Below are 25,200 nucleotides of genomic sequence, written 5' to 3' on the forward strand. Positions count from 1 at the left end.
TCAGAGTTCAGATGAAAAGAAAAAGTACATGGTGACATGTGCTTATAATTCCAGCATCTAGGAGGAAGAAACAGGTGGATCCCTGGGCCACAGTGTCCACCCCGCCTCGTTTAAGTGATGAGTTTGCAACCCGTGAGAGACCGTGTCTCAAAAAACAATATGGATAGCATCTGAGCAATGACAACTAAAGTTTACCTCTGCCCTCCACACACATGTGCACCTCCCAGGTACCACACCCGAGCATGCGTGCACACACACACAGTTGCAATTATTCAACCACTAAGGCCTAAGAGATAATAATGACTGGGTGAAGTCTTCAGCAAATAGCACGAACTTTACCAACCTTTAGATATTCACCAGCCTCAGCTCACTGTGTGCCCAAGAATACGATGAGAGCAATTGTATTCAGAATCTGAATAAGTCCTATGTTAGACCCTGGCACAGATGGGCTTGTTCATGCCGTTTTTAAGAAAGTGGCTTGAGTAGAATGATACAACAATTATTTTGAAAGGTGTGTGTGTGTGGGGGGGGGTGTTTCCTGCATTCGCCTTGCCATCTGGAGGCAGCCACAACCTCGAGATGATAAAGACGTCAAAGCTGGGATGGAAGGAATTGAAGGAGCTTGTCTGTTATGACTGCAAAGCCAATATTTGAGGCTAATTTTTAAAATGGCAGTCTCAATAGGGTCTCAAGTGCATGAGCCAGGCACCAGAAGAGAGACGTATTTTATAAATCCTCCAAATCCTCTTTACAGATCAAAGATGGCTACCACGTGAAGTCACAGGAAGGGGGGCTTTAACCCCGTAGTGGGTGTCAATACTGGATTAACTTAGGATAACCTGGGGAAGTTTAGTTTATACTATTGTTTCAATGTATATGTATTCCTGTGTTCAGATGCATGTATAGACACAGGTGCACATACACGTGTGCATGCGTTTGGAAACTAGAGAACAATATTCTTTAGTGTCATCTCTCAGAAATGCTATCTACCTCCTTGAGACAAGGTCATTGATTTGTCTGGAACTCAGCAAGTAGCCAGGCTGACTGGCCAGTAAGCCCCAGGGATCCACCCATCTCTACCTCCCCAGAGCTGGGATTACAAGTATGCCCCACCTTGCCTGGCTATTTATGTGGGTTCTGGGGATTGAACTTGGGCCCTATGCTTGTACAATGTCCTGGTTAGTTTTAAATGTCAACTTGACACAGTCTAGAGTCATTGGAGAAGAGAGCTTCAACCGAGGTTTTGCCAAGACCAGATTGGCCTGTAGCCATGTCAGTAGGAGATTGTCTTGATTATTAATTGATGTAGGAAGGCAGAGTCCACTGTGGGTAGCACCATTCCCTAGACAGGTGGTCCTGAGCTGTATAAGAATCTAGCTAAGCATGAGCCCGAGAGCAAGTCAGCAAGCACCATTCCTCTAGGCTTTCTGCTGTACTTCTCTAGCTAGAGTTCCTTATTCTGAGGTAATGATGCACAGGATAACAATCAATCCTACCTTCAAGTTCCTGCTTGAGAACCTGCCCCAATTTCCCTCAAGGATGGACTGTTGACTTGGAATTGTAAGCTGAGATAAACTCTTCCCTCCTCCGTATTGCTTTTGTTCGAGACGTCTTATTGCAGCAACAGAATGAAACCAGAACACACAGCAAGCACTTTATCAACTGAACCATCTCCCCAGCCGGGGAAAGCTTCAAAAGTCACCTGTACCCAGGACCACCCAAAACACGCTGATCTGATGACTCCACATTCAGAACTGATCTGAAACACAACCATGGCTGAGGGGCTTAAATGGCATATTTCTAGACCCAACTTGAGTTTTCTTCTTGAAGTGGGAAGAAAGAAGAAAGATCACTCAGCTATGTTGCTCAAACCAGAATTCAGACAGGGGAGAGGAGTCCAGCAAATGGACTAAAGGACAGAAAGGAAAGTGAGAGACAGGATGCTCTGCGCTATGCCGTCTGGGAGAGGATGGATGTCTTAGTCCAGGCAGGGGAGCAGAAATGGTAGAGGGACTGATGTTCAGGCAGAAAGTGGATCTTAAATAATGTTCATAGTGCTCAAAGGCAGAACAGTGTTCTGGATGTGCAAGGAAACCTGAAGTTTCTGCATCGCCTTGGGGTAAGGGGAAATGACGAACCCAACGAGGCCACAAGAAGAATTAGGAAACTGGAGGGAAAGATGGGAGAATATCAACATCAGGGTTCATGACAAGGGATCAGCTGTGGGGGGGGCAGTCTCAGTAACTGCAGTCATGGGGCTGGAGAGATGGTTCAGCACTGACGAGTGTGCATTGCTCTTTGGAGGTTCTGTTCCCAGTACCCACCTCACATCAAGAGACTCACAACCACCTGTCACTCCAACTTCAGGTGATCTGATGCCCTCGATGAGCTTGGCACACACCCTCCATGCAGACGCAAACACATAATTAATGAAACAAATCTTTAAAGGAAAAGAAACCAGAAGTGCAAGGCGTGAGGTCAATCAGCAGAAGCCAGGACGATCCTTGCAGGAAGACGTCGTGACCATGGGCATGAGGGGGGAGCAGCACCCCTTGCTCTTCTGTAATCTTTACTGAAGATGGGAGGGAGGAGAGGGAGGAGCTCTGATGGGGAAGAAGGGTGCTAATAGAGAATAGGATGCTGAAACCCCGATTTAACAGAGCAGTTCTCCCGAAAGTCCTCATGTTTCCAAGCGGAAGAAACGGGGGCTTCCTTGAAACAACAGGATGAGTCTTCTTCTCCATCAGGAGTGAAAACGGGGGCTGGAGAGCCAGCCGCATCCAGATGTGGAGAAACAAAGTCATTGCTGTTGTAAAAAATATACATCTGACTTGGGATTGAAACTGAAATTGTGTTTTGGGCTTCGGAGACAGAATAATGGATTGTTGCACTCCCAGAAAGCAAGGAGACAAGGACACAGGAGTCACGAGGGAGGGGGTACAGCTCAGGGGGTGGGCGACCTGCTTGCTTAGTATGCTCAAAGCCCTGAGTTTTATTACTAGAGCAAAAGGGAGGGGAGGGGAGAGGGAAGGGAAGAGGGGGAGAAGGAGGGAAATAGGGAAGAAAGAGAGGAAGAGAGAAAAGAGGGAGGGAAGATGGATAAAAGAAAAATAAAATCAAGTCTGGGGGGCTCAGACTTTAGGTGAGTCAGTAGACTGCTTGTTTGGCATGTTCACAGCCCTGGGTCCACCCCCAGCATCACACTGAAAGGGTGTAGTGGCAGATGCCTGGAATCTCAGCATCATTGGGAGGTGAAGGCTGGAGGTATAGAAGCTCAAGGCTAGATAGTGAGTTTGGGCCCCACACATCTTTCTGGAAAATAACTTAGCAATGAGGTGTGTGACTCTGAGTAATATTCAGGCTTTAGGACTATAAAGCCTAGTGCTATAAGAGGGCACAATAGCAAAGAGCCCATTGTATCAACCTGAGAACCGGAGTTTGGCTCCCCTGCACTCACAGAAGGAGCCAGGTGCGGCACTGTGCTCCTGCAGCCCTGGTGTTGAAGTATTGAAGAGAAACAGATTTCTGGAGTTTGCTGGCCAGTCTGGGTAACACTGGCCTCTGACCTCCCAGTTTCTGAAATATTTCAGTCCACCATGTTGGGCAAGGTGTGGTGGCAGGAGGTGCTCCAGCCACGGTGGTGGGAACAGGTGGTGCAAGCTTGTTGACATGGTGGTGGACAGAAAGCGGAGCTAAGCAGAACAGAAGGGCAGGTGTAACCTGCACAGGCTGATCCTACTGACCTACTTCTACCGACTCAGCCCCACCTTGTAAAGGTCTACTACAAGAAGAACAAAGCCAATCAAACCATGGTCCTGTCAAAAAGTACCAAAGGGATTCCAGAGGCCTTCTGGAAAAGATGATTATGTTCATTGACCTGACTGTGGCGTGCTGATGTATTCATTAGATGCATGTATGTCAAGATCAGTAAATTATACAGATCAACTGTGGCATTCACTGTACATCAACTAATACCTTGTTCTATTTTCCTTTCTACTGCTGGGATAAAAACAGACTAAAAAAGCAACTTAGGGGAAGAAAAGCTATTTGATTTATACTTCCAAGTCACAGTCCATCACTGAGGGAAGTCAGGGCAGGAACTGAAGCAGTTTCTTGAAGCAGAGACCATGGAGGAATTCTGTTTGTTGACTCCTTCTCAGGCTCCTGCTTAGCTAGCTTCCTTATAAAGACTAGGACCACCTACCTAGGGAATGTTGCTGCCTACAGTGGGCTGGGCCCTCCTGCATCAGTTAAGAATAAAGATTCCCTCCAAGACATGCCCAAAGGCCAATTTGATCTGGGCAATTGTTCAGCTGAGATTCTTTTCAGGAGACTGTAGGCTGTGTCAAGTTGATCGCTGAAGGTAAGTGGGCCATACCTCAATAAAGATGACTGTTTTAAAGAAAGCAGTTAAGTTTACTGTCTTACATTTACTACGCACTTTCTGATATTGATGATATAAAATACCCCAAATGATGAATTTTCTTGCCATTTGTAGTGAACTCCATGCTTCCAAAGCTCACCTATTCTATATATTGCTTTGTGCAGAAGACAGCAAAGTTAACCCCTTTAAAGACGTGCAATAGACGGGGCTGGAGAGATGGCTCAGCATTTAAGAGTGCACACTGCTCTTGCAGTATCCGCGTTGTGCAGCTCACAACTGCCTGTAACTCCAGCTCCAAGGTACCTGATGCTCTCTGCTGGCCCCCATGGGCACTGCACCCATATACACATAAAAGACACATTCAGACAGACAGACAGACAGACAGACAGACACACACACACACACACACACACACACACACACACACCACACAATAACAAATAAAATAAACCCTTTAAAAAGTACATGACCAATAGAAGGCTGAGAAGATACTTGGTTCTAAGCTACTGAAAAAAATCATGGGGAAAGCTGGACCACAGACCAGCAGGTCATGTCAGGGCCCATGGCCACAGGGCAAAGCCTATGGAACCCTGTGCAAGAGAACCCAAATAAGGTTATGGTTATTTCCATTTTTAGGTGGAGGAAGGCAGTGATGCCTCTCAACCACTCAAGAACCAATGATGAAGGATGCTCTCAATCTTGTGAACAGAAGTTCCCAGAAAGAACCGGACCTTCTGGTGAGCCTTCTACATGGCCAATTAATGCCTTAGAACAGTAGTTCTGAATCTGTGGGTTGCCACCGCTTTAGGGGGAGGAGGTCACATGACCCTTTCATAGGGGTCACCTAAGACCACCAGAAAATACAGATATTTACAATTCATAACAGTAGCAAAATTGCTGTTATGAAGTAGTAACAAAAACAATTTTATGGTTGGGGTCACCACAAATGAGGAACTGTATTAAAGGGTGGCAGCATTAAGAAGGTCGAGAACCAGTACTTTAGAACATCAACAATTGTGAAAAGGTTGGGATGTTGCAGGTGCAAAGGCTAGATACAATTTACCTTGGGCTTTCTTTAGCCCTCTAAGTAGCCATTCCTTGCCCTCATCAGTGTCTGTCCTAACATCCTTTTAAATCTCAGGCAAAACATTCTGAAATGTACTAACAGAGCACTAGCTTCTACCAACTAAAAGGTTAAATGTGACACCAAAAACATAGATTTCCTTGCTTTGTCTATCAGATGTTTCTAGCAATGTATTTGAAAAATGCCTTAATTGGGGCTTCTGGAGAGATGGCTCAGCAGTTAAGAGCACTGGCCGATTTTCCAGAGGTCCTGAGTTCAATTCCCAGCACCCACATGGTGGCTCACAACTGTCTGTATCTGAAGCCTCAGGGGATCTGATGCCTTCTTCTGATTTGCAGAGGAACATGCAAACAAAATATCCAAATACATAAGTAATGAAATGCTTAAGAGAAAAGTGTCTTAATTAATGACTTTGTTTTTCTACTATTAAAACATCACGACAGACCACTTGCTGTTGCCTGCCAGTAAAGTTGTAGGACTCTCAGCTCCGTTTACAGCACCATGTCTGCCTGCATGCCACCTTGCTTTCCACCATGATGATAATGGACTAAGCCTCTGAAACTGTACCAGCCCCAATTAAATATAAACACACACACACACACACACACACACACACACACACACACACACACACAAAGGAAAACTGTGTGTGTATATATATATATTATATATATACATATATATAATATATATACATATATATATATTATGTATAATATATATAAAATCATCAAACTACCACCACATTGGAACACAGAATAAGAGGTAGCCTAAGTCTGTGTTCCCCGACTGTGATCACCTATAGTTGGCTCCAGCAGGAGCCTCCTCTTATCACCTCCAAGGTGAAGTTTGCATGTTGACAGTCCATAGTAGCTTTGACCTTCTCTGCACTTCTCCCAACTAACTCAATTCAGACTATCAGAAAAAAAAAATCCTTAAGCCATTGTGTACAACTTAATTCTTTACTTGAAAAATAGGGAAAACAATTAACATCCCCCCACCATTGTAAATGGCTAATAACCTATTGTTGAGAAAAGACTAGAAATTGGATAATGAACTCCATTATGTGCGATAGCACTTATTGTTTTCTTCATCATTAGAAAATTGCTTCCACTACCAATAAAAACACAATGGCAGTCCTTTCCCTCTCCACTCGCCTTTATCTTCTACTTCAGGTTGATGCCAGGAGTCTAGCACTATGTTTGTGACCGAATTTAAGAAAAAGTAAAAAGGGGGGCGAGATTAAATTTTCAGAGACCATGGCTGTGGTCCAGTGGTAGAGTTCCTGCCAAGCATGCAGCTGGTTCTGGAATGGAATAATTAAGCTCTCAGCATTTCTGCTCTTTAAAGGCAGGTGAATCCTGTGCTGGTGGATGGCTCCTTGGGTGAAGCGTTTGCTGAACAAGCCTAGTGACATGAGAACCCACATAAAGGTTGAAGGCTCAGAGGCCAAATCCATAAAGTTGTCTTCTGACCTCCACACACATGCCACGGGACACATACCTCCATGCACATACCATGTCCACACACTGCCACACACATGCACACAATGAAAAAAAAATGAAAACACATGCAGATTCACCCAAGTGTGTACCAGTCTTCTTAAATTGTGGGTCATGATCTCATATTGGGCTGGGTAACTAAATGTGGGGAGACCAAACAGTTTATAACAGTGAAGGATTCCCAAGCATGTATAGACCTCATCAGATGTGTGTGGACTGGAGAGATGGCTCAGTGCTTAAATGTGCTTGCTACCCTTCAGGGGGTCTGAGTTTGATTCCCAGTGCTCAGTTAGTTGTGAGCTGTCCCTGGGAGTACTGAAAACCAAACTCAGGTTCTCTTGGAAGTTCCACAAGCGCTCTTAATTGCTGAGCTATCTCTCCAAAGTACTCCAGGTTATAAATGATTATCAGTAAATGCTTAATTTGCATACCAATCTTACAAAGCTACATATCTAGAGCTGTATGGAAATTCTCCATGTTATGTTAGTTAGGGTTAGTATTGCTGTGAGGAAACACCATGACCAATGCAACTTGGGGAGGAAAGGGTTTGTCCAGCTTATGCTTCCACATCACAGTGCATCATGAAAGGAAGTCGGGACAGGAACTCAAGCAAGGCAGGAACCTGGAGGCAGGAACTGAAGCAGAGACATAGACGAGTTCTGCTTACTGGCTTGCTGCTCATGGCTTGCTCAGCCTGCTTTCTTAGAGAACCCAGGACTACCAGCCCAGGGATGGTCCCACTCATAATGGGCTGGGCCTTCCCTGCCCCCCAATAAATCGCTAATTAGGAAAATGCCATGAGTGCTAGGTAGAGGCAGGTGGATCTTTGTGAGTTTGAGGCCAACCTGGTCTACAAAGTGAGTTCTAGGACAAGCAGGACTGTAACACAGAGGAAACCCTGTCTCAAAAAAACAAAAACAAAAACAGAAAAAGAGAGACAATGCCATACATACAGACTTGCCTACAATCTGACCTCATGGAAGCATTTTCTCAATTGAGACCCATTGTCTCTCATGACTCTAGCTTGTGTCAAGTTAACATAATACTAGAGAAACCCTGTCTCAAAAAAAAAAAAAAAAAAAAAAAAAGGCCGGGCAGTGGTGGCGCACGCCTTTAATCCCAGCACTCGGGAGGCAGAGCCAGGCGGATCTCTGTGAGTTCGAGGCCAGCCTGGGCTACCAAGTGAGCTCCAGGAAAGGCGCAAAACTACACAGAGAAACCTTGTCTCGAAAAACCAAAAAAAAAAAAAAAAAAAAAAAAAAAAAAAAGAAAAGAAAAGAAAAAGAAAAAGGAAAAGAAAAGAAAGAAAAGAAAAGAAAGAAAATTGTCATACAGACTTGTCTACAGTCCGACCTCATGGGGGCATTTTCTCAATTGAGGCTCCTTCATCTCTGATGACTCTAGCTTGTACCAAGTTAACATAAAACCAGCCAGCACGGGGGCCATGAGCCGGGGGAGCTTAAGAAGTCCTGGAGTAGTGGACTCCTGAGAGAGTCCCAGAGGAGGCCAGACGCTTACACACTGGGACCACCAGAGAGCTTACAGAGCCCCAAGTAAGGGGCCTAAGCACAGCTCCCGCATGTGGACAACCTCCTCAATGGGGGTGCAGGGCTGTGAGCATCACACAGGCTAACCATCCCATCTGGTGTCCACATCTACACCTTCAGTATTGGGAGGCTTCTGACAATGGAGAACATCAAAGTTCAGAGGAGTTGAGTCAGCAGTCACTGTCACACAGCTAAGAAGAACCCTTGCCCCCTTCCAACACCCCCCCCCCCGCCCATATTCAGAAAGTCTCTCCCAGACACAAGTCACAAGGAAGCAGCAAGAAAGAGACGTGCCTGTCTTTTCTTGAGTTCTGGGCATTGCATAAAGCATACTCTGGGAATTCCTCATGACTGGCTCCTGGGCAGTTGGAGGTTTCCATTTACAATAGCTACAGAGCCAGGAAACACCATACCCAGAAATTCTAGGTCCAGTTAGTGACACCTAAGAGTGACCAATGAAAGAAAATATAAAACTGCACAGAAGAAATGCACATTCAAGGAGCCAGCAAGAGGGCTTTGTGGGTAAAGGGGCTCACCACCAAGAGACAGCTAACCTGAGTTTGATCCTCAGAACCCACCCGGTGGAAGAGAACTGACTCCCACAAGCAGTTCTCAGATTTTCGTATTCGTGCTATGGCATATGCTCAGACACACACACACACACACACACACACACACACACACACACACACACACACAAAAATGCATGTGCGCACACGTACACACACAGAGAGACTAAAATGTAAAAAAAAAAAAAAAGAAAGAAAGAAAAGAAAATTCATATTTAACCTAGAGTCCAACAGTCCAGAACCCATAGCTGAGACTTCACTGAAAATTATAAATTAACACACAAGGGAACGATCCTCCATTGAGTAAGAATCAGCAGACACCACAGGGCTACGATGCCCAAGAACTCAAGATAACAATGCAACTCTCACATACAGACTTCAAAACAGTCATGTCCAGATGATTAAAAACATTAAAATGGGTTTCAAAGTAAAAGAACAAGGATGATGAAGACAAAGGAGCCTTGGGACTGGAGAGATGGCTAAGGCAGGAAGAACACTTCTTGCTCTTGCACAGGAGCTGAGTTGGGTTTCCAGCACTCACATGGTGGCCGACAACTCCCTGTAACTCCAGCTTCAGGGGAATCTACAGCCCCCCTTTTGACCTTTGTACTCACTGTGCTCCTGTGCACATAAGCACACAAGGACACACCTACTCATAATACAAATAATCTTTAAATATTACAGTGGGGTTAAAAACACGAGGACAAGAGCTTATAGAAAATAATGAGGACCAGGCATGGTGGTGCACACCTTTAATCCCTGTACTTGTGAGTTCAAGGTCAGCCTGGTCTACATACTGGATTCCAGGATAACTAGAGCTACATAGTGAGACCCTGTCTTGAAAAACAAACAAAAGTAAATAAGTAAATAATAAAAAAGAGCATAACAGAGCTCCTATATAACAACATAATATATTTTTATTACTGAGAGCAGGTGTTTCCTCAATTTTAGGGCCTATTAATTTGATCACAGTAACTATAATCATAAAATCACCACCCATGTCTCAATATCAAACATCATTATTTGGCCAGTATTAATTATAGCTGTAATTTCATTATTGTATTATCTCTCCCAGAACAAGCAGTCAAGGGGCTGCAGAGATGGCTTAGTGGTTAAGAGCACTGGCTGATCTTCCAGAGGACCCAAGTATGGGTCCAGCACTCACATGGGGCAGCTCACAACTGCCTATAACTTCAGTGGGAGAGGATCCAACTCCAACTTCTGGCCTCTGTGGGCACTGCACTCACATGCACATACCCTTCCCAAATAATCTTTTTAAATGGTTTTAAAAAAAATAGCACCCAGCATGACAATATTATGAATGCACCAGAATTTTTATTTTTGTCTTTTACAATTATTTAATGTATTTTGTGTGCTTATCAGGGAGCAGTGTGAGTGAGCACAAGCCACAAGTCACATGGAGAAGCCAGAGGGCTTCTCTTTCTACCAACTGGGTTCTGGGGATCAACCCAGGCCATCAGGCTTGGCAGCAGGTGCCTTTACCCACTGAGTCATCTCACTGGCCCAGGACCAGAATCTTAACACCATTTTCTTTGATGCAGCATGAAGATGAGACTCAGCTTCACGCCAACATTTCTTCTGATATTTTGGGTCAAAGGCATAAATTAAAACAAAACAAAACAAACAAAATTCCTGGAAGTGAAAAAAAAATGCGGTCTTTGGAATCTGAAACCCAGCAGGGAAGCCAAGCAGATTGCACACCGCTGAAGAGAATAAATAAATGAAATAGAAGAAAAGATGCAATGAAATTACCCTTAGTGCACATAAAGAGATGGGGGAAATATGAAAAGGAGATGAAGACATGGCGAGGTTGGATCCTTTCATGGAACTACCATCCGTAAGCCACCAGTAGCTTGTCAAACTCTCCCCCTTGTCAACAGGAATGGAAATTACCTAATGCGGTGCCTTCAAACAAAGCTTTGTAATTTATAAGGGACGACTGTGAGGTTAATCCCTTTGATTCACTGGCTCCTCACAGACATCATTCATGGTGGTGGGTATTAAATTAGACGTCTTGTGGAAGAAGACACGGAGCTCAGACAGATTTCACAAAAGCGGATCACTTGACAAGGGTGAAACTGAAAATCAAAAGGAAACTTTGCAGCGGAAATACCTTCCCTCTCCTACATGCCTTCCTGATAGGTATTCACCGGGATAAAAAGGAGTGTGGACGCTGTCGCAGGAATGGAGGAAACTTCTAGATGCTAACGGATTCTCTACTTTGTCAGGTCAAAATTAGCCCGGAGCAGAAAGTGACTCTCCTTGCTCCGTTTTGAGTACCTCCTTTTTCTGATCGCAGGGAGCCTGCAGTTACAAGGGTAGGAGACAAGACTGGATTCCCTTGCAGAAAGTTGAGTGTCTCAGAATGAGTTCCTACCGGTCTTTCATCACTTTGGGCGGGAAGGGGATACCATGTACAGTTCATTTCCCCCAGTAGATTGCATGGGTCAAGCGCATAGGCAGCACACAGATAACCACGTTCATGACTGAGTACTGAAACCAAAACTCAAACATGAGCGACTGAAACCCTGTGTGGACTAGCTACTTTTCTGTAGCTGTGATAAAATAACCAACCAAAAGGAAGAAAGGATGTATTCCGGCTTACAGTTACAAAGGGACGGCAGCGAAGGCGGGAAACGGGTGGCAGGAGCAGGAAACTGGCTGACTACAGTTCCTCCACAGACAGGAAACAGAGAGAGAGAGGGAAAAGGAAGTAGAGTGAGCCTGCCCCAGTGACGTACTTCCTCCAGAAAGGCTCCGCCTCCTGCAAATTCCATCACCTTCCCCAACAGCGCCACCAACTGGGAACCCAGTGTTCAAACACATTAGCCTGTCAGGGAGGGGACATTTCTCATCCAAACCACCACACTGAGTTAAAATAAAAAGCAAATGAAATTCGTTCAAACTGTGGGCTCTCTTTTTGAAAAGACTATGTGAGGGTCCCGTTACTGGAACAAAACACCTGAGATGATCAACTTGAGGAAAGACTGATGTTTGCTCAGAGTTTCAGTCCGTTGTGGTGGACATCTGTTTATTTGATGGTGGCTGAGAAGAAAAGGACAGGTAGGGCATGCCCCCAGTGAACTTCCTTCCACTACATCTTACCTCTTAGGTGTTCCACCACAACACTACCACAAGCTGGCAATCGAGCCCTCAATATATGAGTGTCTTGGAGACACTGAAAACCCCAGTTATAGAGAACCAAGCATCTTCTCCCTCTAAACATGGAGACAAACTGCTCAAGTAGCCCATTCCTGAGAAACCTTGGCCCTAAAAGGCTCAGTTCCTACAACACAACAGCTGAAGTGCCTAAGTTGTTGAGATTCAACATATCTGCCAGCTGGGGTCTTAAGTCTAATACAGATCTGGATTTATTAACCACGGCAGAACAAATCTGGGCGAGTCTGTCTGCAAAATGCCTGTTGTACATTGTAATCTTCAAAGGGGTGAGGTGGGGCCGGGAAGATGACTCGGTGGGTAAAGGGCTTGCTATGCAAGCGTGAGGACCAGGGTCCCGAGGCCGAGAACCTACATAATAAGTTGGGCACAAAGGTGCATGCCTCTCATCCTAGCACTAGGGAGGTGGAGATGGGTGGATCCCTGGGACTAGTCTAGCCAAATTGGTGGTTTCCAGGCTCAATGGCAGACTCTTTCCAGGAGGCGGAGGCGGAGGCGGAGGAGGAAGAAGAAGAAAAAGAAGAAGAAGAAGAAGAAGAAGAAGAAGAAGAAGAAGAAGAAGAAGAAGAAGAAGAAGAAGAAGAAGAAGAAAGTGGTGCTGGAGGACCATCAAGATGGCTCATCAGGTAAAGGTGCTTTCCACACAAGCCTGATGATCTGAGTTCAATCCCAGAACCTATGTAAAGATGGGAAGAGAGAATCGGCTTCGTGAAGTCACCGTGTTATCTCCACAAGTGCATTAGAGCACACTCATACCCCTACCCAGCATCTCTCTTTCTCTCTCTCTCTCTCTCTCTCTCTCTCTCTCTCTCTCTCTCTCTCTCTCTCACACACACACACACACACACACACACACACACACACACACACACACACACAGGGAAAGGAAGAATGTCTAACACAGATCTCTAAATCCTGCCCCTGCTCCATTCTTGGCCATTTGAATGACTTCTCAGGACGGTCATGGTCTTGCTGCAGAGATGTCTTACCCTACAGACTTGCTGCAGAGAAATGATGTGGTGACAAGTATTGTGCCCCTCCCTGGGTTCCAGCAAGCTTCACTTTGCTGTGGGATGTTCTGTATGGCAAATGTGTTGCTCTGATTGGTCAATAAATAAAACACTGATTGGCCAGTGGCTAGGCAGGAAGTATAGGTGGGACTAACAGAGAGGAGAAAAGAAAGAACAGGAAGGCAGAAGGGGTCACTGCCAGCCACTGCCAGGACAAGCAGCATATGAAGATGCCGATAAGCCACGAGCCATGTGGAAAGGTATAGATTTATGGAAATGGATTAATTTAAGCTATAAGAACAGTTAGCAAGAAGCCTGCCATGGCCATACAGTTTGTAAGCAATATAAGTCTCTGTGTTTACTTGGTTGGGTCTGAGCAGCTGTGGGACTGGCAGGTGACAAAGATTTGTCCTGACTGTGGGCAAGGCAGGAAAACTCTAGCTACATCACTTCCTGCCTCTCAGAATTCCTTGCTTCCTGTCTTATACTGTAGCTGTTCATGACACCATCTATCTTCTCTTTTTAGTTCCCTTGTGGGCCGTGGCCACCTTCCACACAATGGCTTTCACTTAGAAGGTGCTTTGCAGGTATTTCTGGAATGGTGAATGAAGGAGTGATTCTCATTAGGACACATTCTCCAGCAATGCTTCTTACAGTCTTCTCTGGAAAAGGCTTCTATGTGTGATGGTTGATCTTTTTTGTTTGTTCTGTTTTGTTTGTTTTTGTTTTTTGAGACATTGTTTCTCTGTGTCATTTTGGTGCCTGTCCTGGATCTTGCTCTGTGTACCAAGCTGGCCTCAAACTCAGAGATCCGCCTGGCTCTTCCTCCTGAGTGCTGGGATTAAAGGCCACTCAGCGGGTGATGGTTAATCTTGATTGTCAACTTGATTGGATCTGGAATCAACTAAGAGACACACCTCTGGTTTATGAGGGCATTTCCAGGAAAGAGGAGAAGACTATCTCCCAGAGTGGGTATCACCTTCCGCAGCAGCCCAGATATAAAGAGGGCTGAGAGGAAGCAGTGTTGCCTGCCTGCCTTTTCCTCTTGCTGGTAAGTGCATCTACTTGGTTGCTGCTGCCACCATCTTCTCTGACATCAGAACCTGGCTTCTTCAGGATTCCAGTGTAGATTGAGGACCAGTGGCTGCTGGCTCCCTAAGACTCTCCCAGGTCTTCAGTCAGCAACAGAGGCCAAATTGAATGGGGCCCAAGGAACAGTGTCAGAGATGGCCCTAGTTTAATCCCCACAGGATCTGAAGGGTCGGAGGAGAGAACTGACCCCTGCAATTTGTCCTCTGACCTGTACAAATGTGCAGTTGTATGCATGCATGCACACACTCACCTATGCAAAATAAATGAATAGATGTAACAAAAATTTAAAAGATATCTGTTGGAAACAACATGGGTTAAATATCCATGAAAGGCACCATGCATGTTCTTAAGTGTATGCCTGTACATGTGCACATACATACCTATAAACACATAAAGAACAGGGTTTGAGAAGCTATGGCTCAAACTGTTCAAAAGAAGAGAATGAGACTAGGGACATTTTGAGATTATATAATTCTCAAGAGGTTGAATTCTTTTTACAGTACACATTTTTCATTTTTATAACTTAAAAGATGTTTAAATGGGCCGGGCGGTGGTGGCACACACCTCTAATACCAGCACTTGGGAGGCAGAAGCAGGCGGATCTCTGTGAGTTGGAGGCCAGCCTGGTCTACAGAGTAAGTTCCAGAAACGGAGCAAAGCTACACAGAGAAACCCTGTCACACACACACACACACACACACACACACACACACACACACACACAAACCCAAAACCTAATGATCTTTGATGAGCTGTGAAAATTTGACGTGGACAGAAATACCAACCAAAATAGTCCAAGTACTAAAAAAAAAATTATCATCCAAACAAATCCATTTCTTATTTAAAAAAAAATGTTTAAATGAACTCTGCCTATGGAGATGGAGAGGTGGATCAGAGGTTAAGAGTATATATACTTCTCTTGCTGAAGTTCAGTTCCTAATACCCACACTGTGTTGCTCGCTGCCTAGGACTTCAGCTCCAGGGGATCTAGCACCCTCTTCTGGCCTCCATGGGTACCTGCACTTACACACACACACACACACACACACACATTTATATACACATAAATAAACAAAAGAAATCTTTATTTTTTTTAAAAAAAACTCTCAGCCTAGACTAGTTGTGGTGGCACATGCCTATCATCTCAGCAGTCAGGTGGTGGAGGCAAGGGAATGACAAGGGTTCTAGGCCACCCTGGGTTTTATAATGAGTTCCAGACCAGCCTGGACAACATAGAGCAGTGGTTCTCAACTTTGGGTCAGAACCCACCTGTGGGACTGAATGACCCTTTCACAGGGGTCACATATCAGATAGCCAACATTACTATTCATACCAGTGGCAAAATTACAGTTACGAAGTAGGAAGAAAAATAATTTTATGGTGGGGGTGGGGGGTCACCACAGCATGGGGAACTGTATTAAAGGGTCACAGCATTAGGAAGGATGAGAACCATTGACATAGAGAGACACTGTCTCCAGGAAAGCCTTCTTATACAAAGGGCCCGAGCTTGTATAAAGTATAGTCAGAAGTCACCGCTGAGCCGGAACTATCCCACTTCCTGGTGATATAACTTGAGGCCAGGGATGCAGGAGGAAGGAACTTGGGGAAAGAGAAAGCCTCGGAAATCCTTCTGCCAAATGAAGGTTAATTTGTCAGTGGAAGGGCTATTCTCGTTAAGGCCTTGCCAAAAATGGGAGGTTATGAAGGACAATTGATCATTTGATTCCATCACTTCAAGTCAGCAGGGAGAGCTTTTCCAGCCACCAAGCTCACTCTCAAGTTTAAAGGCTTTTAAATCAGTTTTATTAGGTTAATTGATGATATCTCTGTGCTCTTCTGCTCTGCGATCTGCTGTGTCCTGTCAGAGGAAGATGCATGAAGTTGAATTCTGGGTTTCCTCACCCCTGCTGAGACCTGGAAGCAGAGAGGGCCCGCACTTGCAGCTGCCTGTTCCTGGCTTAGGGGCTGAGGGAATCGCAAGCTGTTGGATCCCCTCGTGTAGGAGCAGTATGCTTGAAATAGAATCTCTAAACTGCTTTCCAGAACATCATAAAAACGTGATCAGAGCAGAAGGTATGTTTAGAATTTCTCTTTGCTCTTGGCTGTCATTACGCACTCCGCATGTGGCAAGCATGAGATGCTCAACGTTCAATCGCGTTGGAGCTGAGTCCCTACTTGGTGCCAATTGCAGTACAGAGTCGCTCCACCCAGCATGGAGCTTTGTACTGGCTAGTTTCATGTCAACTTGACACAAGCTAGAGCCATCAGAGAGGAGGGGGCCTCAGTGAGGAAATGCCTCCATAAGATTGGGCTGTAGGTAAGCCTATAGGGCATTTTCTTAATCAGTGATTTGTGAGGAGGTCCCAGTTTGTTATTGGTGTGCTAACCCTGGGATTGTGGTCCTGGGTTCTATAAGAAAACAGGCTGAGCAAGCCAGTAGGCAGCTCCCCTCCATGGCTTCTGCATCAGCTACTGGCTCCAGGTTCTTTCCCTGCTTGGGTTCCTGTCTGACTTCCTTTGATGATGAAATGTGATGTGGGAACATAAGATGAACAAACCCTTCCCTGCCCCCCCCTCAAACTTGCTGTTTAGTCATGGTGTTTCATCTCAGCAATAGAAACCGTAACTAAGACAAGATTCAACACCCATAGATTCAACCAACCGTGGGCCAAGAAACATTCCGAACAAAAGAGCCAGGCATGATAGAGCTATGATGGTTAACCTCCATTGTTAAGGGCATTTCTAGAGAAGATGAACTGAGGAAGGAAGATTCACCCTGAATGGCAGAAGCATCGCCCTATGGATGGGGTATCAGGACTGAAAAAAAAAGGGGGAAATGAGAAAGCTAATGGAATACTCTATTCTTGTTTCTGTCTCTAAGTCCACTGAGATGCGATTAAACAGCCTCATATTACAGTTTCTCAAACTGGGAGTCTGAATCAATGCTCCTACCTCAAATCACTTCTTCTAAGATGTCTAGTTACAGCAATAGAAAAAGAACCAACATGGTGGTGCACATCTGTCTACCCAGCTGTTGGGTAGATCAGGTAGGAAAGTCACGAATTTAAGCCTCTGTCTCAAGCAGCAAAGAACAAAACTTTGGAAAAAGAAAATACTGTGTTATAGTGAACATCATATATAGATATGGTATTTCCTGTTGTTATCCCCCTACAAACAACACAGGGTACCAATTATTTACACAGCATTCATATGGAAGTATAATTAACCTAGAGATAATCTAAAGTAGATAGGAAAATATGCAGATATTCTTCCATCTTCCTTTATTTTTTTTAATCAGATAGGGTCTTGCTTCATAGCCCAAGTTAGACTTGGGCTCACAGTCCTGTTGTCTGAGCTTCCCTGAGTGTTGGGAATGACAGACATGTTCCACCACATCTATCTGTGCTGAGGGTCTATGCAGAACTGACCATTTCACACAGTGGTCATGACCATCCATCCATCTATCTGAGTACTTTTGGGGGATCGTGGGACCAATCATCTATAGTGACTGAGGGATTATAATTTAATATATTATATATTAATTTATATTATATTAATATATATTAATATAATAATTTCCTAGAGTCACATTAATCCCTTCCCACAATGTGTCTCCTTACATTAAAATGTTTTGTCCTGGGGGTGGGATGGGTAGATGGTGCGGTCCTGTGCATGAGGAACTGCATTTGATTCCAAGAACTCAGGTGAATAATCCAGGCATGGTGGTTCACTCTTGTCATCCCTGCATTGGGGAAGCAGAGACAGGCAGACCTCTGGGGCTTACTGGCTAGGCAGCCAAACTACTATGCAAGTTCCAGGCCAGTAAGAAACCTCGCCTCAAGGGAAAATGTACTCTCAAAGTAGATGGGAAACCCAAAGTGAGTACATAAACAAACTATACTACCTTTGCAGGTCCACAGCAGTATCTGTCTGTGCCTTCTCCGCCTCTAGTTATTTCAGTTGTTCTTTTGGCTTAGGATGGAATACCTCCATCCTAGCCCTGATCCTCTTCTAAATTTGAGTCTTTTTCTCATATGCCACTATCAGGATAGTTATGATCTGACTCGGGATCCAATTGGAAAATACAGAATGTTCTTATTCCTAATCCCTCAATCCAATCACTTAAAAAAATCCTATCCAAACAAAATCATATTCATGGGTTCTGTGGATTAGAGTACAGGCAAATCCTTCCAAGAGCGACCATGTAACCCACCACACTATACAGAGATACATGCACAGAGATTCCCCTCACTGGAGAATTCATAATTTGTTATTCAATGTCTTGTGTTTTGAATTTGAAAAGTTCCCCATAGGCTCCTGTGTTCAAGTACTTAGTTCTCATCTGGTGACACTGTTTAGGGAGGCTGAGGAAGCATTAAGACATTAGGGCTTAACAGTCCGTCACTAAGGGTGAGAACTGAAATTTATACCTGAACCCTGGTTTCTGTCATACCCTCTACTTCCCATCTACCATGATATAAGCAGGCCCCACCATACACTCCAGCTGTTGTGAACTGTTCTGAACTGCCATGAATGTGCCATGCTGTTATTCCAGCTACCATGCCTCCCTAGCACAATGGACTGAGACCTTTGAAACCATGATCCAGAATAAATTCTTCCCCCAATAAGTTGCGTCTGTCATGTTTTGTCACAGCTACATCAAAGTAACTAACAGACGATGTAGACAAAGAATGGTGGTGTGATGCAATGTAGAATATAAAAGTTTCATGGGAGTCAGACTCCTGATTCTGAGAGATTGATTATATAGCTTGTAACTAGAGGTAGTGGGTGGGCTGAACCTTAAAGAGTGCCTAGGGCATCATTAAGCAGGGAAAGATGGAGTCAGGAGCAACCCAAGGGGTTAGTCTATACATGCCCAAAGCATACAGAGTAACTCAAGAAGACATGGCATGTTCAGAATATGCCAAGTAACCCAAGGGATCATGGTGTGTCTCGAGTGTATAAAATAATCCAAGAGGAGATAGTGTGTCTAGAGCATACAGAATAGCAGCCTAAGTAGATATGGTGTCATTAGATCTTATGGAGCAACCCAGGGGACAGGGTGTGTCCAGAGCATATAGAATAATCAGTGATGACAAGAGCACAGGGTCCTTGTTTTAAGGAGAGGGAGAAGATAGGATTGAACATATAGCATCAGTATATGAAAGATCTTGTGTTACCATGTACTAGTCTAACTAACCACTTGTCATCTCCTAATCATTGCAAACTTTCTTATTCTTATTACATATTATATTTTTATTTATTTTGTATATGCGAGCATATATATTTGTGAGAGAATATGTGCAACATGAATTGTTAAACTGTCTTATTAATAGAAAAAACCCAGAGCCAGATACTGGGATGAAAGCTGAAAGGTCAGAGAAACAGAACAAGCCAGCCATGTTCTTACCTCTACAAAATCCTCAGCCTCAAGGGCGTGAGTTCCTGCTTCCTCACGCCTTATATACCTTTTTCTGCCCTGCCATCTTACTTCCTGGGATTAAAGGCAAGTGTGCTTCCCAAGCAAAGGCATGAGATCTCAAGTGTTGGGATTAAAGTCATGTGCCACCATGCCTGGTTCTGTTCCCAGTGTGGCCTTGAACTCACAGAGATCCAGACGGATCTCTGTCTCCTGAGTGATAAGAGTAAGGGTGTGTACCATCACTGTCTAGCCTCTATGTCTAATCTAGTGGCTGGCTCTGTCCTCTGATCCCCAGGTAAGTTTTATTGGGATGCACAATATATCATCACAGATACGTGTGCCAAAGAACATGGGAATCGGTTCTCTCCTTCTACCAGATGGGTCTGGGGATTGTGATCAGGTTGTCAAGTGTGGTGGCAGGCATCTTTACTCCCTCAACATCTTTCTGGTTCCTAGTGCAAATTTTCTATCTTTCTACTCCCCATTAAATGAGGAGCACCTCAATGCTAAAACCTTCTCTGTTCCCACTTAAGACCCTGGATGATGCTCAGGTCTTTGCTGTGTTTAGAGCCTGGAGCTCTACTCAAGCTGTGCCTGGGAAAGGGATGGGAACCTGAGATAGAAACCGCTCCAGAATAGGAGGCCATCAGAAACCCAGGTAAACACTGCTATTAGTGGTGATTAGCTTCCAGCGTTATCTCTGTGAAAAAGAGCTTAAAGAGAATAACAGTCACTAAAACTGATAAACACTCTCCTTGGCTATGAACACTCATCGATGTTTGGTCTTTTATCTTTGAGAGCTAAATGCCCAAATAGACCAATTGTTAACACAACCAGTTGAGTCATAAAATGAGTTGCTACACTGAATTCATTGATTTTTATTGCTAAACAAGCTCTGATAATGGCCTGACTTGGGTGTTAAAGAGACACAGCTATGATGTGGCAGTACATGGAGTAAAAACTTCCAACCACTGAAAATTAAATGCATCTATTTCTACAAATTAGATTACCTTGGGGGAGATCAGCCTCAGGTGCTGAAATATTCAATATTTACCAACTTGCCATCAAAATGCTAAGTGGCCCTGTTGGGTCTCAACGCTTGTCCCAGAAATGACATCTGTCTTCCTAATGAACAGATAAAATGAAATCATGACCACAGGACTGAGATTTCATGCTGCCTTGCTTCCCAACACAGATGCTTGATGTGAATTCTAGAGATAAAGACAGCAATCCCATGTCCAGGCCATATGTCAGAAAGGACCATGACCATGACCGCATGGGTAGACTTTGTTTGACCAATCATGCTGGTGAAAGAACTCAGTGGTCTTCAAGCATAATTTGTGTGTGTGTGTGTGTGTGTGTGTGTGTGTGTGTGTGTGTGTGTCTCACTCTGCAGGTGTGAATACGCATAAATGGGGGAAATGGGGTTGAAGAGATGGCCCTGATAAAGTGCTGTTGTATATCCTAGTTAGTATTAACTGTCAATTTAACGGCCTAGAGCTAGATTGGCCTGTGGGTGTGGTGGTATTGTGTTCCCCAAAATATTGTGCACCCTACTAAACTTATTTGGGGTCAGAGACAGAACAGCCACTAGATACAAAGGCTAGAAAATGGTGGCACTCACACATTTAATTCTAGCATTCCAGAGGTAGAAATCCCTCTGGATCTCTGTGAGTTCAAGGCCACATTGGAAACAGCCAGGCATGGTGACACATGCCTTTAATCCCAAGAAGTGAGCCTTTAATCCCAGGGAGTGATGACAGATAGCAGAAATGTATATAAGGCATGAAGACCAGGAACTAGAAGCATTTGGCTGGTTAAGCTTTTAGGCTTCTAGCAGCAGTTCAGCTGAGATCCATTTGGATGAGGACTCAGAGGCTTCCAGTCTGAGGAAATAGGACCAGCTGAGGGACTGGCGAGGTGAGGTAGCTGTGGCTTGTTCTGCTTCTCTGGTCTTCCAGAGTTCACCCCAATAATTGGCCTCAGGTTTGATTTTATTAATAAGACCTTCTAAGATTCCTGCTACATGTGGGGAACTGTCTTGACTATTAACGGATATAGGAGGACCCAGCCCACTGTAGACAGCAACATTTACTGGGCTGCTGGCATGTATAAGAAAGCTAGCTATGTGTGAGCCCAAGAACAGGCAAGAAAGCAATTCATGGTTTCTCTTCAAGTTCTTGAGTTCCTGTCTTGACTTCCTTCAATGATGAACTGTAGCCTAGAAATAAACCATCTTCCCCCAAAGTTGTTTTTGGTCAAAGTGTTTTATCATAGCAACAGAAAGAAAACTAGGACATTTTTTGCAAGTAGAAGGACCTAATCTCACCCCACACATACCTAGAACCCACGCTTTCAAACAACAACAACAAAAAACGGCTGGGTGATGTATGGTTGTAATCCCAGTACTGGGGAGGAGGAGACAGGTGGATCCCTGGGGCTCCCTGTCCATCTAGTCTAGTCATAGCAGCAAGTCCTAAGTCCCAGGGAGAACAAGGTGGCAGGCACCTGAGGCAAAGAGCTAAGGTTAGCCTCTGTATTCTACATTCAGGAGCACACATGTGCATATGTACCAACACACACCTTCAAATACACGAACATGTACAAACACAGACACAGAGCATAGAAGGAAATGTACTAGAGTGCCCTTGACTTCCCAGAAAATGCAAGCCTGCATAACATTTCAGACAAAGGGACAGAGGATAATAGGCACTAGATGCAGATGTTAAGTCACATCTGGCCAGCATCCCCTCACATCTCTTCAAGTGGTAAAAATGCAGAAGAAACACAGTTTTCCAGTCATTCTAAAGTGTGGGCTCAGGTTCTGGTGGCAATATCTGGTATTGTCAGATCTGTGGGGATGGATGGAGAAACACAACTATGGCTGCCCTCTTGGACCACAGCATCCCTCACCCTCTTGGGGGATGACATGAATTCTCTATGGTCCTTCCTCACTACCTTCTCTTGGCTCTGAGGCTAAGGAGAGAAATAAATCAACAGCCAGGACATCTTGACTCATATTATTTTGGGAAACAAGACCCTGAGTTGTGTTTACTTTTCCTTCTAATTACAAAAAATAGAAACGGGCTGGAGAGGTGGCTCAGAGGATAAGAGCATTGACTGTTCTTCCAGAGGTCCTGAGTTCAATTCCCAGCAACCACATGGTGGCTCACAGCCATCTGTAATGAGAGCTGGTGCCCTCTTCCGGCCTGCAGTCATACATGCTGTATACATAATAAACAAATAAATCTTTAAAAAAAATAGAAACATAAAACTTCAAAAAAATCACAATAGTTTGGAAATATAGCAGAGGGGACAGTGGTGCACCAAGTCCCAGAAGTGGTTTCAACCAATGAGAGGAGAGGGAGAAGGTCCCATTTAGTCCATGTCTGAGACAGAGACTCAATACAAAGCAACAACAACAAACAAACAAAACAACAACAACAACAACAAAGACATGCATGTGAAGAACTCCACCAGGAGATGGGGGGATGGTGCTCAGTGAACACAGTACCTGGCAGGCAAGTATGAGGACCTGGAATAGACCCTTTGAATATAGCATTTGAGTTTTATTTCTGTTACCATGGTAAAACACTGGCCAAAAGCACCTTGGAGACGAAACATAATCTGGCTTCCACTTGGAGGTCACAGTCCATCACTGAGGGAAGAAAACTCAAGACAGGATGCTGAAGTCAGGCCTACTTGCTATTTCACACAGCATTACCTCTGACCAAGAAATTAACCACAGTCAAAGAAGTATAGCAGGGACCATGAAAGAACAGTGCTTGTTGGTTCATCCTCTTGCTTGGAGGTTCATGCTGAACTAGCTTTCTTATACAGCCCAGCATCACTTCCCCAGGGAATGGTGTTGCCCACAGTGGGCTGGATCTTCCTGTATAATGAACAATCAAGGTATTTCCCCCACAGACAGGTCTACAGGCCACTCTGCTGTGGAAAACCCCTCAACTGAGACTTTCTTCTCAGGTCATTCTAGGGTGTGTCAAGTTGAGAGTCAAAGTTCACTAAGTTGTCATGTCAAAAGGCAGGTGTGGAGGTGTCTGATGGCAACCCCAATCCTGGGGAGTTGAAGAGCAGAGAATGGGAGTGGATCCTTGATCCACTAGCCAGATAACTTCATCCATTAGCTTCAGGGTCAGTGAGAGCCTGTCTGAGAAAAAAAATAAATGTGGAGAACAATTGAGGAACACATTGGATGTTGACCTCTGGCCTCCACATGGATGCACACATACAACACACACACAAAGGAAGAAAGCCTCTAGAAACCCCAAATAAGCACGCAAAGTAAACCTGCAGAGTCTTAGAGACCTCTGAAACTAGGTAAGCAGATGATGACATCACGCAGCCCATGAAGGAAATATCGAGAAGCACTCCTGTGATCTACACACATGGTTCAGCCTCTTGGCTCCCAGAGCGGGAGAAAAACAGCCAGTTCCAACCAGCAAGCCAAGACTAACATAACTGACCTTAGGTTGCCCAGAACCTCTCCTGAGGAGGAGGATCTGTGAAAAGAGACTGTAATTGCTGGAGAAAGAGAATTTCCTCTGGATGTCTCAGGGGAAGGGTGCGACTCTGAAATTGTTAGAGCAACCAGAAACGCAATAGGAAAAAAAAAGTGTATCATCATTTGTACAAGATGCAAGAATCCATTGTGTGACGACCTCTCAAATCAATTTCCTAATACATTATGCTTCGTGTTGATTTTTATGGCTTCTATCAGGGAAGGCAGATGCATTCCTTTACAGTTTAATAAATTCATGAGTTAGGCTATCGTATTACTAACTTGTGTGTGCTCTTCTCTGTATTCCTAAGCTTGTCCTCTACAGGAGCTCTTTGAAGTCAAGTGACAATCTCAAATTGTTTGAGCTCATTTAAATTGTCATCGAGAGATATAATTCTAAATATCCTGAGTGCTGAGGAAAAGGAATTTGAGGGTGTCCTACTCCGCGCCCCCCCTCATATGGGTTGTGGACGGAGGTAATGGGCATATTTTGCTCAGTTAAGAATCTCAACTGAGGGACTGTCTCAATCAGAGTGGCCTGCGGGCCATTTTTTTTTAAATTGCTAATTAGGGGCCTGGAGAGATGGCTCAGTGGTTAAGAGCATTGGCAGCTCTTCCAGAGGTCCTGAGTTCAATTCCCAGCAACCACATGGTATAGATGTGATCTGATGCCCTCTTCTGGCATGCAGGTGTATGTGCAGATAGAGCACCATACACCTAAAAAAAATAAATAAATAAATCTTAAATTGCTAATTGATGCAGAGGGGCCTAGCAAGGCAGTGAGTAGCATTCCTATGGTTTCTGCTTCTTGCTCCCCCTTGAATTCCCACCTGACTTCTCTCAATGACAGACTGACCTGGAAGCAGAGAGAGT

The 25,200-nt window shown here is 44.5% G+C and overlaps 1 protein-coding gene across 3 annotated transcripts in view; it reads right to left on the reverse strand.

Annotated features, from left to right (window-relative positions):
- Positions 1 to 25,200, reverse strand: part of Galnt17 (polypeptide N-acetylgalactosaminyltransferase 17) — a 447,914-nt gene that overhangs the window by 96,763 nt on the left and 325,951 nt on the right. The window contains exon 1 of one of the 3 annotated variants that reach the window (XM_016002513.3): positions 11,713 to 11,793. The exons of the other annotated variants lie outside the window; for them this stretch is intronic. The gene's annotated coding sequence lies outside the window, so the exon portion shown is untranslated. Of the gene's footprint in view, positions 1 to 11,712; positions 11,794 to 25,200 lie in introns of those variants that run through there. 3 annotated transcript variants of the gene reach the window in all.

This window comes from Peromyscus maniculatus, chromosome 23, assembly GCF_049852395.1.
Source record: "Peromyscus maniculatus bairdii isolate BWxNUB_F1_BW_parent chromosome 23, HU_Pman_BW_mat_3.1, whole genome shotgun sequence".
Taxonomy (NCBI): domain Eukaryota; kingdom Metazoa; phylum Chordata; class Mammalia; order Rodentia; family Cricetidae; genus Peromyscus; species Peromyscus maniculatus.